The sequence below is a fragment of the Acomys minous genome (genome assembly GCF_964271855.1).
Source record: "Acomys minous genome assembly, chromosome: 10".
Classification (NCBI taxonomy): domain Eukaryota; kingdom Metazoa; phylum Chordata; class Mammalia; order Rodentia; family Muridae; genus Acomys; species Acomys minous.
The window spans coordinates 27,295,639-27,311,690 of record NC_140491.1 but is presented as its reverse complement, the minus strand read 5'-3'; the positions used below and the strand labels follow the sequence as shown (position 1 = coordinate 27,311,690).

Genomic DNA, 16,052 nt, shown 5'->3' with positions numbered 1-16,052 from the left:
AGGCATCATTCCCACCTTTAAGTCTATCTATAAAATATTCTCCTGAAGATCCTCCAGTCAACAAACCAAGGAATCATGGGGCCAAAGATAGCAGAATCACAAGATAGTAGAGCCCTGGGTCTCCAAGTCACTGTCTAGAGACAGAACCTCCAGTGAGAAACTTCACTCGACTGTGAATTAACTCTTATCAGTCAAGATAGTGAATCAGGGGCCCCTCTAATGCAGTTCACAGCAATGTCACAATGACTAGCAATAACTTTTTAAATATACAACTCTAAGCATAGGAGGAGATGCTAGTACATTTGGGTGGTGAGATGGTATATGTAATTTTAAATTCTTAGCTTTCTTTATATTATTAAATTTTCAAACCTGTAATAAACACATGTTTATATTATAACTTCAAAACTTATTTAAGGTAGAAAAATAAAGAAATATCAGAATGTCATAAGGGTAAAAGAAAATAGCCTTCTCTCCTGGTCTGGTCATTGTCTGAACCAGTATAAGTTCATTCCACGTTCTATCAATGTATTAGTTACTTTTTGTTGCTGTGATAAAACTTCGCAAACAAAATCTACTAGTGAAGGGAAGAAAAATTCATCTAACTAATGTTTCTGAGTCGGGGAGTAAATAGTGGTGAAGATGGTATGACAGTAAGCAGCCAGATCAGGAAGCTGGTTGGTCAGAGAGAACTGAAAAGGGATGAAACTACAAGTTCTCAGCTCCTCTACCAGAGAATCCCTCCCTACTGATGTGTCTTAGATCACTGAACCACAGAAAAACTGGACAATGATTGCTTTACCACACACGTACTACCTGAGTTAACAACTCAAGTGAGCAAGCAAGAAGTAGACTCAAAGCTGAGATGTCTTCCTATGGTATGTTTAATGTGAGAGGTATGTGCTTTTCCTCAGAACCAAGTCAGGTTGGAACTAGGTCACCACAGGCAGGAGCACAATGGAAGGCAAGTGGATAAGTTTGTAAGCAAAGGGGGCTGGGTGCAAGTGACTTGTCTCCTAAGAGACTAGTGCCATCAGCAATGAAACAAACCTCCTTGCTAGCCAGGTCAGGGAAGCAGCATACATGTGGACACCTAAGCAGTTACCTCACGGTTTCTCTAATTTGACTGCTCAGTGCCTAGCTCTCCTAAAAACCATAATCAACATTGGCTTGATTTGGGACTCCCCCAGTAAGACTAGAGGGTAAGTCGGGCCAGAAACCCAGTCAGAGCTGCATTTTATTTCATGGCCCCCAATGAACGTTCTGGCCCCTCAGTCATCCCTGTAATTTGCTTCCCATCAGTCAGAAGGACTCAACCCACTTCATAGCATAGTAGTACCCACTGGGCTGGGGAAATGTACAGACGCATAGGGCTGCCAGAACAACCTGCAAGGAACAAAGATCTAGTGTGTGCCGGAGCCCTGAATCAATTTCCTACTGTCCCTAAAAAGTAAAACCTAGCAAATATCAGGTGAAAGCAGTCCTCCTACTCAGAATAATGTAAACCTCCACGTTTGCAAAGCATTCTTGATGGTTCACACATCCTTACTAAATTTCATCTTTAAGTCAAGTGCTGTTCTATGCACTATATAGATGCAATAAAGCTCCACTTTTATAATTTGTTGCTACTTTAACTCTGCCTACAAAACAATATGTTGACATCCTAATCCCCAATAACTAGCCTCAGAGTGTTGTTTTATTTGAAAACAAATAACTACAGATGTAACTAGTTGAAATGAGATAGGTCTAACTGAAAAGCACTACATAACTTGTCTTCTTGTAAAATGATGGCCACATGAAGATATACATGTAAAAGAGAGAAGCAGAAGTTTAGAGATGCTACAATGCCAAAATGCCTAGGACCACCGGAAGCCCCTCCTGCCAAAGCTCAGTGGGATCATGACCCTGCCTAGTCTGCATTTCAGACTCTGGCCTCCAGAGAATTAATGTGTGTTATTTTAAAACTCCAGTTTGTGGTACTTTGCCACAACAGCCACAGGAACTAAATACACTATATGACTTTTATTGTTTGTATACTTTATAAACTTTGGAAATGGAAGAATTTTTATATGCTTATTTTCTGGACTGGAAAAAAAATAACTAACCATGTAGACATGGTGTTACTTGCTAGGAAAGTGGCTGCCCTTGTGTTTAGACTGCTATAACAATGTAAAAACTTGAGTGAATCACGAAGTGGAAGTAGCAGTTCTGTGTTATTCACAGTTACACTGTGACGTTCAAGGTAAAGCAGATTTGGTGCCTGGTGGAAGGGATGTTCTTCCTAATGTGTCTTCCTGGGGCCAAAGAGATACACAAGCCTCCTTGGTCGAACTTCTTTTCCAAGGGCACTAATCTCATTTTTGGGCCTCCACCCTTATGGAATTGGATAACCTACTCATCTCCTAAAAACCCACCCCTTAAAATTACTATCTTAGATAATTAGATGTGAGCAAACAACTGAAGATGGAGGGCATTAAAGCAATAGTAGAATCTCTGCAAGGACCCAAAAGTAGGACTTCTACAGTGGCAAGGTGAAACTTAAGAGGGAAAACTTTAACCATAAGTCATGCTTTATTTAGGATCACCACACTTATTTAACTATCCCTTAATAGATACAAGAGATTGGTTTCAGAACCCCCAAGGATATCTCATATATATAATTGTATATATGCTATGTATGCCCTCCAGTATACTTTAACTTATCTCTAGATTAACTATAACCTATAGTACAAGGTAAATTCTATTTAAGTGGTTGTTTGGCTATATTATTTAAGGAGGACAGTTTTATATTAATAAAATCAAATTTGTTTCACATCTGGTTAGTGCTGATACAATTTCTTTTTCAAATGTGTTCCATCCCCTGTTAATTGAATGGACATAAGAGAAGCCTATGGTTATGCAAATATGGGAAAGGAAGCATGTAAGTTACAGTTTGTCTGATACATGCATATATGTGTGTGTATATATATATATATATATATATATATATATATATACATGACTGTATGTGTGTGTACACACATGTATGAGAAAAAAAGATAGAGAGATAGCAGGCATGATTTCCATGTTCCCTGCTTTTAAATAGTCTTATCCTCTTCATGCATCTTTTCGTCCCAAATAAGAACAATCATACCAGGATGTCATTTATGCCTCAGCGAAACAAAGATAGTTGGTGGCAAAGATGCTCATAGGAAAACTCATTGGCTTTCCCGTTTAAAAAAAAAAAAGTCTAGTGGACCGCAAAGAGAGCTAACTGGGAGGCTGAAACAATGTCATCTTTCTTTCTGCCCTATCCATAAAGTCTGATGGGACAATGGAGCACAACACATTAGGGACAAACAGGCAACCAGATTCACTCTTCAGATTCCCTGGGACAGTTTCTAAGTCTTCTCTTGACTCCTTGGGATACATTCTAAGTTTTATGCTTAGGTCTGCCTCACTCTCTGCAAAAAAGGAGGAACCTACTGGTGCTGGTGGAGGAAAGGCTTGTGTGTCATCTCTCGCCTGTTTCTTGGGACCCTGGGAAGGTAGTGATTAAATTCTGGGTGCCTGGCCTATAGCCTGTTGAGGCAGGTCACAACGACAGCCTCCTCTAACTAGGCAGGAAGCACTAGGGTTGGCTCCTGGGCAATGTAATCAAAGTCTCTCATTCATCCCAGCTCCTAGGACTGAACTTAGTCTACAGTGGTAGCAATTCCTTGGAGGGCAGCTGTGCAATGTAGATTGAGACAGTTGCCATGTGAGGGCACAGTTACTTCTCAAGCTAGTGTTTCTCTTTTGTCCTGGGCCTTGATAAGTGAGTCACTACTTTCAAGTAGAGGTTCAGGCAGAAGGACATCTTACTGCTAAGTATAACCCAAGGGTTGGTGGATAAGTAGCCTCACAAAGAGAAATGCCCACTACAAGCCTCTTTCTTACCTCTGGGGCACAAAATCAAGAAAAAAACTGATGTAGGAGAACTGAGGCAAACAAAGTCTCACGTGTGAAAGGACAAATGAAAATGCTGCTGTAGGAGAGCAGGGGAAGCTAGGGTTGCATTTTAGCACCCTGTGTATGAACAGGCTTTTCGCCCCTTTTACACTCCCAATTCCACCAGTTTTTAAAGAATCCAATGACTCCCTCACTGTCTATTGGATGGGCCATTTTAATGCAGTGAGTGGCAGCACATTTAGTTTTCTGCTCATTTGTGTGTCATGTGTTCAATAAACTCCCAGTTGATGTTGCTGACACATTGACAGATTCTAGATTTCCATGAGAGCACTGATTCTTCTCATCCGTCATACTTTGTGCTCTACTTTATCCCCAGAAGGCACAGTGTGGGAATGTTCCCCCATACCCTGAGTACAGAGCTGAATGCTTACCCAGTTCTTCAGTCGACCTTCTACAGACAAGGCCTCCTGAGCCCCCGGCCCTGATTTGCTAAGCCAGCTCTTCTATGAGGTCACCAAGCTGCCTTCTCTCTTCACTTTTTGAATTATTATTCCCTCTTCAGCCATTTGCAGGAGTGGTGGACATTCATGGACACAAGGGGATTCTCACCTCAAATAAAGCATATCTTCTTGCAATTAGGAATGGAAAAAGAAAAGAAGGCAAGTGTACATGTCTAGGAGCCTGACAGCCCAGGCTCAAGTCTCAAAGGGACACTAGCTCGGGGGATGAGTCATGCTTGTAGAGCTCAAGAGCTGAACAGAGTCCAGCTCTTCACAGTGGGAAGCCCCTCCATCTTCATTAGTCTTTGACTCCAGCAGGGTGAGTGGTTGCTCAGAAAGGACCACCAGAGTGGGAGTGTACTGGGCAGATGCAACCCAATCACACAAATCCCAGGGATTGAAAGGTGATCCTGCCTTGGCACCTGGTTGGGCTCCCCTTGGGTCTCCCTCTTCAGACTGAGCCAAAGAATTAAGCCTTTCCTATTGCAGACTTGGCCATGTGGAGGCTCTGACATGAGGCTATATTTTACTGCTTCCCAATGGCACCAGTGGTGTTGAGCATCACCTCCTGAAGGGCTCTTTGATGGTAAGCTAAGTCTACAGACAAATGGCTAGGAGAATGGTCAGGCCTACAATGGTTCTTTTATTATTTTCTACTCTGTTTGTTTATTTATACATTTCTTTATTTTGTACGTGTGTCTGTGCCTGCATGACAGAGCACATATGTGGAGGTGAGAGAACAGCTTAATAGAGCTGGTTCTCTCATTCCATCACACGGATCCCAGGGCTCCAAGGCAGGTCATCAGGATTCACAGTCCATCCCTTTCGTCCACTGAGCCATCTCACTGGCCCAACCTTTTACATCCACTCTGCTGGAAGCAGTGGCCACACATCCTCATAAATTAGCATCTTTGGAGACCAAGAAAATCCAGGAAGAAGTGCTTTGTTTCAGCCTAAAATTTAAAACAGAGAGGTTATGTGGACTGCCTAAGTCACACAGCCAGAAACTGTAAGAACGTAGCTTCAAATTGCAGTCCATCTAACTCTAACGGCAGGATGTTTCCCGACAGAATATCATAATCTTGCCTCCTTAAAGATGTTTCTAGAAACAATAGTTTTACACTAAAAGATTCAAAGTTTATAGAAACTTGGCTACAAACAGTTCATCTCTTCCATATATTTCTGTGAATGTATGTGTTCGCATGTGTACTCACATCTGACAAGGCACACAGGTAGAGATCATAGAACAGCCTCAAATGTCAGTCCTCACCTTCCTTCTAGTTTTAGCCAGAGTTCCTTCTTGGTTTGTCCATCCTGTGCATGATGTATAAGCCCATTGGCTTCTGGGAACTCTGTCTCCGCTTCCTGTCTTTCCTTATACACTGAGGGATTACAAACTCACTACCTCCACTGTTTTACATGAATTCTATCTGGGCTTTCAGTTCAGATCGTCAGGATGGTAGCAAATGTTTTACTGAGGTATGTCAGTGGCTGGCTGGCTGGCTGGTTGGTTGGTTGGTTGGTTGAGTTTTCTCCCTTTGGCAGTGCTAATAAATGAACTCAGAACCTCATATGTGCTAGACAAGCATTCTACCACTAAAATATATCCCCAGCTTGAAGTTGCTATGTAAGCACTTAGGGAGAAAATTAATCAGCAAGCTAAAACACCAGTTTTAGCTATTGGCCTGGAAAGACACATCCACTGATACAATAATGTCATGAAGGTTACAGGAATAACCAACCACTACCACTTCCTCATTAGACTTAGAGCCTGCTTCACAAATGTAATTCATGTCTAGTAACAGTAACTGGGCAAAACCAGCAGCTATCTTGTCATGGACTAAAAGGGAGAACTGAATGCTATTATTCTCCTAAATGGACTTAGTAATAAACCACTCCTTAAGATTTTATCTTTGTGCCCATAAATTAGTGTGGCTCTCAATCCTCATTAGAGAGATTCTTTTTGCAGTAGATGATGATTAATACAGACACTAACAACTGCTCAGCATGCATAGAATAAGAGAGTGTGATGTGTTCCTCACTAATGAGACATCTATAGCATACTCCATCCCACAAGGATCAGAAATCATCCAGGAAGAAGTAGAGAGACCATAAGAGACAGGCAGTCGATGACTACAGGGTAACAGTATTTGCTAGGGGCATTTGGGTCTTTGCACAAATGGAACCTGTAGAAGCTGTGACTGCACACATGAGTCCAGTAAGAGATCAAGCAAGCCAACCCAAATACCAGTGTGTAAATCAAAAGGGCTCATAAAGCACACACCTAGAGGAGAAGCTATTGGTAACTGACACTACCGGGACAAGAAAGAATAAATTTTCTTCATGTATGCAGCCCCTACAGGGCTATCTAAGGTCCAGCAGATGGCCTTACCCACATACATATACAGGTAGCACTAAGTGGGCTCAGTAGGTTTTGAGGGAGTGAGTCTTCTTATATGTTTATTTGATAAATAATACATGAATATAACATATTTCTACAATATGTGTTTTAATCAAGTGTGTATATAATCAAGTTTTTGGGGAAAATGCAATGACAAGATTGAGAAAGTGTATTGGCATAAACAATGCAGACATTTAAAATGATAAATATCTTTTCTTATGATACCATTATCATCTATAGAAAGCATATTTTCCATTAATGTATTTTTGTTCATTTTATATCTCAATCAGAGCCCTACCCCCTCCTCTACTCCCAGTCCCATCCTACTACCCACTTCCCCTATACCCCCACCTCCTGGCACCAACTCACCCTGGCACATCAAGTCACATCAGGACTTTTTCACTGAAGCAAGACAAGGAAGCCCTGCTAGAGAAATTGGATCAAATGGGAGGCAACAGAGTCCAAGTCAGACACAGCCCTCACTCCAATTGTTAGGGGACTCAGTTGAGGACCAAACAGCCCATTGGTTTCATATGCAGAGGGGGCCTGTTCTCTGGTTGGTGGTTCAGACTCTATGAGCCCCTATAGGCCTAAGTTAGTTGGCTATGCAGATCTTCTTGTGCTGTCCTTGACCCCTCCATCTCCCTCAATTCTTCCCCTAACTTTTCCACAAGACTCCCTGAGTTCTTCCCAATGGTTGGCTGTGGGTCCTTGCATCTGTTTCCATTATCTGCTTGATGAAGGCTCTCAGATAACAGTTGTGCTAAGTCCCTACCTGTAAGGATAGTAGAGTATCATTAATAGTGTCAGGGGTTGAGTCTCTCCCATAGGGTGGGTCTCAAGTTGGGCCAGTCATTGGTTGACCATTCCCCCAATCTCTGTTCCATCATTCATCACTGCACATCTTGTAGGCAGGACAAATTTTGGGTCAAGGGGTTTGTGGGTGGGTTAGTGTACCCCCTCTCTCCACTGGAAGTCTTGCCTGGCACCAGGATGTGGCCACATAAGTCTCAGTAGGATACTGCTAGGAGTCTCAGCTAGGGTCAGGCCCATATCTTCCCAGGAGCCTCCCCAATCTCCAGTCTTCAGCTTGTCCCATAGATGCCCCAACACCAAGTTGCCTTCTCTCTCTCAGTCTTCTCACCCTCATTCTCATTCTCCCCACACATGACTCACCACCTTCTTCCCTTCTTCACCCCCTCCCTCACCCAGTTGCCTCTTTACCTCCACTTCTGATGTCTATTTTATTTCCCATTCTTAATGAAATTCAAGCACCCTCCCTGGAGCCCTCCTTGATACTTGGCTTCTTTGGATCGGTGGGTTGTAGCTTGGTTATCCTGTACTATATGGCAAGGATCCACTTATGAGTGAATACATACTATGGGTGTCTTTCTGGATATGGGTTACCTCACTCAGGATGATGTTTTCTAGTTCCATCCATTTGCCTGCAAATTCCATGATGTCCTTCTTCTTTTAATAGCTGAGTAATATTCCATTGTATAAATGTACCATCTTTCCTTTATCCATTCTTTGGTTAAGAAACATCTGGGTTGTTTCTAGTTTCTTGTTATTATGAATAAAGCTGCTACAAACATAGTTGAGCAAATGCCGTTGTGGTTTGATGAAGCATCTATTGGGTATATGCCCAGGAGTGGTTTATCTGGGTTTTGAGATAGATATTTTCCCAGTTTTATGAGAAAGCACCAGATTGATTTACAAAGTGGTTGTGTAAGTTTGCACTCACATCACCAGTGGAAAAGTATTCTTTTGCTGCACATCCTTGACAGCATGTGTTGTCACTTGAGTTTTGATCTTAGCCACTCCTGGGCATCCTTTTTTAAGTGCTTCTTGGGCATTCAAGATTCCTCTGTTGAGAATTATCAGTTTACCTCTATACCCCATTTAAAAATTGGATTATTTGGTTAGTTGGTGTTTAATTTCTTGAGTTCTTTATATATATTGGATGGTACTCCTCTATCAGACATAGGATTGGGGAAGAGCTTTTCCCTTTTTGTCCTATTGAGAGTGTCCTTTGCCTTGCAGAAGCTTTTCAGTTTCATGAGATCCCATTTATTAACTGTTGCTGTTAGTGTCTGAGCTGTTGGTGCTGTGTACATAAAGTTGTCTCTTGTATCAATATGTTCAAGGCTACTCCCCAATTTCTCTTCTATTTGATTTAGTGTATCTGGTTTTGTGTTGAGATTTTTGATCCACTGGTACTTACATGCTGTGCAAAGTAATAAATATGGATCTATTTGCATTATTCTACATCCTGACATCCAGTCAGACCAACATTACTTGTTGAATATGTTTTCTTTTTTCATTGTATTGTTTGATCTTTGTCAAAAATCAAGTGTCCATAGGTGTGTGGGCTTATTTCTGGGTCTTTTGTTCAATTCCATAGGTAAGCTTGTCTATTTTTATGTCAATACCATGCAGTTTTTATAGTTTTTATTACTATTACTCTGAGGTGCAACTTGAAATGAGGGATGGTAATACCTCCAGAAGCTGTTTTATTGTGCAGGATCATTTTCACTATCCAGGGTATTTTGTTTTTCCATACAAAGTAGAATATTTCTCTTTCAGGATCTGCAAAGAATTATATTGTTATTTTGATGGGAGTTGCATTAAATCTGTAGATTGCTTTTGGTAAGATGGTCATATTTACTATGTTAATCCTACTGATCCATGAGCATGGGAAATCTTTTCATCTTCTTCAGTTTCTTTCTTCAAAGACTTAAAGTTCTTGTCATACAGAGGCCATTCACTTGCTTTATTGGAGTTACATCAAGATATTTTATATAGTTTGTGGCTATTTTAAAGAGTGTGGTCTCCTTAATTTCTTTCTCTGCCTGCTTATTGTTTGTATACAGAAGGGCTACTTTTTTTTAAGTTAATTTTTTTAGCTGAAATTTTTTAAAATTTATTTTATTTTTTTATTAATTTATTCTTGTTACATCTCAATGGTTATCCCATCCCTTGTATCCTCCCATTCTTCCCTCCCTCCCATTTTCCCCTTACTCCCCTCCCCTATGACAGTGCCTGAGGGGGACTTCCTAATGGGCGCTAGATGAGAGAAGCATGGGAGAATAGCAAAGTAGAAGGATCCAGAGGGTCCTAGAAACATACAAGATGAACATTATAATAGGCAGATTTGGGCCCAGGGGTCATGATCAAACTATGGCACCAGCCAAGGACAATACAGGCCATAAACTTCAAACCCCTACCCAGATCTAGCCAATGGACAGGACATTCTCCACAGTTGAGTGGAGAGTGGAGTATGACATTCACACGTACTCTGGTGCCTCATATTTGACTATGCCCCCTGGAGGGGGAGACCTGGTGGCACTCAGAGGAAGGATAGCAGGCTACCAAGAAGAGACTTGATACTTTAAGTTAATTTTTTATCCAGCCACTTTGCTGAAGGTGTTTATCAGCTGTAGGAGTTCTCCAGTAGAATTTTGGGGGGCCCACTTATGTGTACTATCAGATCATCTGTGAATAGTGGTACTTTTATTTCTTCCTTTCCAAATTGTATCCCCTTGATCTCCTTTAGTAGTAAATGCTCTAGCTAGAACTTCAAGTACTATATTGAAGAGATATGGAGAGAGTGGGCAGCCTTGTCTTGTTCCTGATTTTAATGAAATTGCTTTGAGTTTCTCTCCATTTGACTTGATGTTGACTATCACTTTGCTTTATATTGCCTCCATTATATTTAGAGATGGGCCTTGTATTTCTGATCTCTCCAAGACTTTTACCAAGATGAGGTGTTCAATTTTATCAAAAGCTTTCTGCACTTAATGAGATGACGATGTGATTTTTTTCCCTTCAGTTTCTTCACACGAGATTGGTAAAGTATCTCTGATGAAACCACGACCAAGTAGGCTATAATTACTACCTCAAATAGTAAGAGACCCTTGCATGAAGTATCATGGGAGGACATGAAAAAGGGGTCTGCAGAGAGAGCAAACCAAACTTTTCAAAGCACAAACAACATCAGATCAGTTGACAATCCCTTAAAAATGACGCACCTCAAGCAAAACATAAAAACGATAAAAAGAAAAAAGAGTATTTGAATGAAGATGTGAATGGATTCATGGAATACCTGAAACAGAACTCACAAATACTTCACAATGAAGAGATAATAGCAACAGACAGCCAGGAAATGAAGGAAGAAATTGCAGTGGCCTTAAAGAAAGACAGGCAACAGGAAGGAAGACAATGAAAAAGACAAGTGGCAAAGAAAAACCTGCCCAGCTGTTCCAGAAAGTCAGGACATGGGCACTGCCATCTATTACTGCTGCAGGAACACAGAGCATGAAACCACCAAGTGCAGAGTCAGTGTAGACCCTCCTCTCAGTGAATTTCCTGTTGCAAAATGTTTTGCAAAATGGGACACCTGTCCAGGTCCTGCCCTGATAATACAAAGGAGTCTGTGCTGATGGTGATGGCTACCGTCTTTGTGACTCTGTGGAACATTTTAAGAAAGATTGCCTTGAAATCAGAATTCAGATAGAACTATCATAGTTGGTCACTATGCAAAGGGAATGAGTGCAGACTATGTAGAAGTTTACAATGTGCCCAAACCACAGAAACCTAAGACAAAAGTACCCAAAGTCGTTAATTTTTATAAGAATTGGTATTCTTGTTAATTATCACCTCACTGTTACTTTCCAAAGTAGGTCTTTAGAGGTTTGAACTGGGTGCCTATGGAGCCAAGCCTGTATCACAAAGTCTGATCTTAGTGGGGGCAAGATGTCTACATTCTGTCTATCAAGGAGTACAGGATGATCATTTGTTCTCTCTCTCTCTCTCTCTCTCTCTCTCTCTCTCTCTCTCTCTCTCTCTCTCTCTCTCCCCCGACCCCCGTTTGTGTGTGTGTGTGTGTGTGTGTGTGTGTGTGTGTGTGTGTGTGTCCATATTTGAGACAGATTCTATGTAGCCGAGGTTGGTTTCACACTAGTAATCCTGCCTCAGTGTCCTGAGTACTGAGATTATAGGAAGTCTGCCTAAGAACATATTTTAACAGACAGAACTTAGACATAACTAAGGAGCTGTATTCTTGATTGTGGCAATCATTTTTATAAATGTAAATTATGAATCAAAATTGACCACCTCTAAGAAAAGCACATAGCTTTGAGTTTGTGAATAAATGTTTTGTTATGCATTCTTAATTCAGAGTATCCACTTACTGTAATAGAAACTTATTTATATGTTCTCACAAAAATATTATGTGACTGACATGTACGGTCTCTTGCTATTTATGAGATATCTGCCCAGGTCTTTCCAGCTTTTAGAGTCTCTGTTGAGAAGTCAGGTGTAATTCTGATAGATCTGCCTTTATATGTGAATTGGCCTTTTTACCTTGTTGCTTTCAATGTTCTTTCTTTATTATATACATTTAGTGTTGTGATTATTATGCAGCAGGAATATTTTCTTCTTTGTTGCAATCTATTTGGTGTTTGTAGGCTTCTTGTATATTTATAGGCAGCTCTTCCTTCAGGTTGGGGGAGATTTCTTCAATGGTTTAGTTGAAAATATTTTCTGGGCATAGGAACTTAGAGTTGTCTCCTCCTCCTCCTTCTATTCCTATTTTTATTAGGTGTCATCTTTCCATATTTTCTCATATTTCTTAGATTTTTATGTCATAATGTTCTAGATTTGACTTTTTTTACTGATGTATAAATTTCTTCAATTGTATCTTCTATGCCTTAGATCCTCTCCTCCATCTCCTGCATTCTGTTGGTGATATTTGTCTGTAGTACCTGGTCTCTTCTCTAAGTTTTCTATCTTGAAGATTCCCTCAGTTTGCATTTTCCCTATTTATCTATATCCATTTTCAGGTCTTGTTTTCCAAGAACAGAAGAAGCAAGCTGGAGTAGCCATTCTAGCATCTAATAAAATAGAGCCTCAACCAAAATTAATCAAAAGAGATGGGGAAGGACACTTAATACTCATCAAATGAAAAATACACCAAGATTCTGAAGACCTATGCCCCAAATACAAAGGCAGTCACATTTACAAAAGAAACATTATTAAAGCTTAAATCACACATTGAACCCTACATGTTAATAGTGGGAGACTTCAACACCCCACTTTCACCAAGGGACAGGTCATTTACAGAGAAACTAAACAGAAATAACAAAACTAACTGACATTATTAATCAAATGGACCTAACAGATAGCTACAAAACATTTCACCTAACCACAAAAGAATATACTTTCTTCTCAGCACCTCTTCAAATCTTCTACAAAATTGACTTTATACTCATCCACAAAAGAAGCCTCAACATATACAAGAAAATTGAAATAACCCCTTAAATATCAGATCACTATGGATTTAAGCTGAACTTTAACAACAGAAAAAACAAAATTCCTACAAACTCATGGGAACTTAACAACTCTCTCCTCAATAACTACTGAGTCAGGGAAGAAATATTGAAAGAATTTAGGGACTTGCTAAAATTCAAGAAAATGATGACATAACATATCCAAACTTATGGGACAAAATGAAAGCAGTGCTAAGGAGAAAGTTCAAGCATTAAGTGCCTTCATAAAGGAATTGGAGAGTTTTCATACTAACAACTTAAAAGAATACCTAAGTCTCTAGAACAAAAAGAAGAATACATACCTAAGAGAAGTAGATGTCAGAAAATAAGCAAAACTCAGGGAAAAAATCAATTAGTTAGAAACACAGAGAGGGCTGGAGATATGGTTCAGTGGTTAAGAGCTCCACCTGTTCTTCCCGAGGTCCTGAGTTCAATTCCCAGAAACCACATGGTGGCTCACAACCATCTATAATGTGATATGATGCCCTCTTCTGCAGATAAAGCACTCATATACAATAAATAAATAAATCTATAAAAAAGAAACAAAGACAACAACACAAAGAATCAATGAAACCAAGAGCTAGTTCTTTGAAAAAATCAAGCAGATAGATAAACCTTAGCCAAAGTAACTAAAAGGCAGAGAGACAATATACAAACTAAAAATGTCAGAAATGAAAAGGGATACATGACAACAGACACTGAGAAAAATCAAAAGAATGATTAGGTCTTACTCAAAAGCTGGTATTCTACAAAACTGGAAAATCTAAATGAAATAGACAATTTTTTTGATAAATACATCCCACTTATAAAAGTTAAATCAAAATCAGGTAAACAAGTTTAAAACTCCTATAACACCTAAGGAAATAGAAGTGATCATTAAAAATCTACCAACCAAAGAAAGCCCCGGGCCAGGTGGTTTTTGCCCAGAATTCTACCAGACTTTCAAATAAAAACTAATACCAAGCACCTTTAACTATTCTACAAAATAAATACAGAAGAAACATCACCAAACTCATTCTATGAAGCCACAGTCACTATGATACCTAAACCACAGAAAGACTCAGCAAAGAAAGAGAATTTCAGAACAATCTCCCTTATGAACATTTATACAAAAATACTCAATAAAATACTAGCAAACCAAATCAAAAAACACATCAAAAATGTCATATGCCATGATCAAGTAGGCTTCATCTCAAAGATGCAGAGGTGGTTCAATATTCGAGAATCAATTAGCATAACTGACAATATAAACAAACTGAAAGAAAAAAGGACATGATCATCTCATTAGATGCTGAAAAATCCAACAGCCTTTCATGACAAAAGTCTTGGAAGGATCAGTGATACAAGGCACATTCCTAAACATAATAAAGGCACTATACAGTAAATCTATAGCCTATATCAAATTGAATGGAGAAAAAATTAGAACAATTCCACTAAAATCAGAAACAAGACAAAGCTGCTCAGTCTCGCCATACTTCTTCAATATAGTACTTGAAGTCCTAGCTAAAGCAATATGACAACTAAAGCAGATAAAAGGGATTATAAATTGAAAAGGAAGAAATAAAAGTGATATGATAATATACATAAGTGACCACAAAAATTCTACCAGAGAACTCCTACCACTGATAAACACCTTCAGCAAAGTGGCTGGATAAAAAAAAAATTAACTCAAAAAAATCAGTAGCCCTTCTTTATACAAACAATAAACAAGCTGAGAAAGAAACTAGGGAAACAAACCTTTCACAACAACCAGGAACAATATAAAATATCTTCGTGTAATTCTACCCAAGCAAGTGAAGGGCCTGTATGGCAAGATCTTCAACTCTCTGAAGAGAGAGAAAATGTCAGATGATGGAAAGATCTCCCATATCACTGATCAGTAGGACTGAATCTTAGAATTAACATAGTAAAAAATCTTAGAATTACCAAAAGCACTCTACAGATTCAATGCAATTCCCATCAAAATACCAAAACAATTCTTTACAGACCTTGAAAGGACAATTCTCAACTTCATATGGAAAAACATAAAACTCAGAAAAGTAAAACAATCCTATTTAAAAAAAAAAAACTTCTGGAGGTATCTCCATTGCTGACTTCAAGCTGTACAACAGAGGTATAGTAATAAAATAGTATGATATTGGCATAGACACAGACTGGTTGATCAATGGAATCAATCAAAGACCCAGAACTGTACCCATACACCTATGCACACTTGATTTTGAAAAGGAAGCCAAAACGACACAATGGAAAAATAGCATCCTGAACAAATGGTGCTTGCCTAACTGGATATCAGCATGTAGAAGAATGCAAATAGATGCATATTTATCACAGAACTCAAGTTCAAGTGGATCAAGGAGTTCATCATAAGACCAGATACATTAAAGCTAGTAGAAGAGAAAGTGAGAAATAGCCTTGAACTTATTGGCACAAGAGACAATCTTTTGAACCGAATATCAACAGCTCAGGCACTAAGAGCAACAATTAATAAATAGGAACTCATGAAATTGAAAATCTTCTGCAAAAGTAAAGGACACTGTCAATAGAACAAAATCACACCCTGCAGAATGGGAAAAGATCTTCATACATCCAACAAAGGACTAATATCCAAAATATATGAAGAACTCAAGAAATTAGTTACCAGCAAGACAAACCAAATAACCCAATTTAAAAGTGGGTTACACGACTAAACAGAAAATTCTCAACATATGAATCTTCAATGGCTGAAAAGCACTTAAAGGCATTTTTGACATCCTTAGTCATCAGGAAAATGTACATCAAAATGACTCTGAGATTCCATCTTACAACTATCAGAATGGCTAAGATCAAAAACTCAAGTGACAGCACATGATCTCGAGGATGTAGATAAAGGGGAACACCCTGCCATTGCACAACCAC

General features: G+C 39.4%; 1 pseudogene across 1 annotated transcript; it reads left to right on the top strand.

Annotated features, from left to right (window-relative positions):
• The first annotated feature begins 10,849 nt into the window (after window positions 1-10,849).
• On the top strand, window positions 10,850-11,539 carry LOC311606443 (zinc finger CCHC domain-containing protein 9-like; annotated as a pseudogene). Its single transcript has one exon. The product of its transcript is annotated as a zinc finger CCHC domain-containing protein 9-like (transcript).
• Window positions 11,540-16,052: the final 4,513 nt, after the last annotated feature.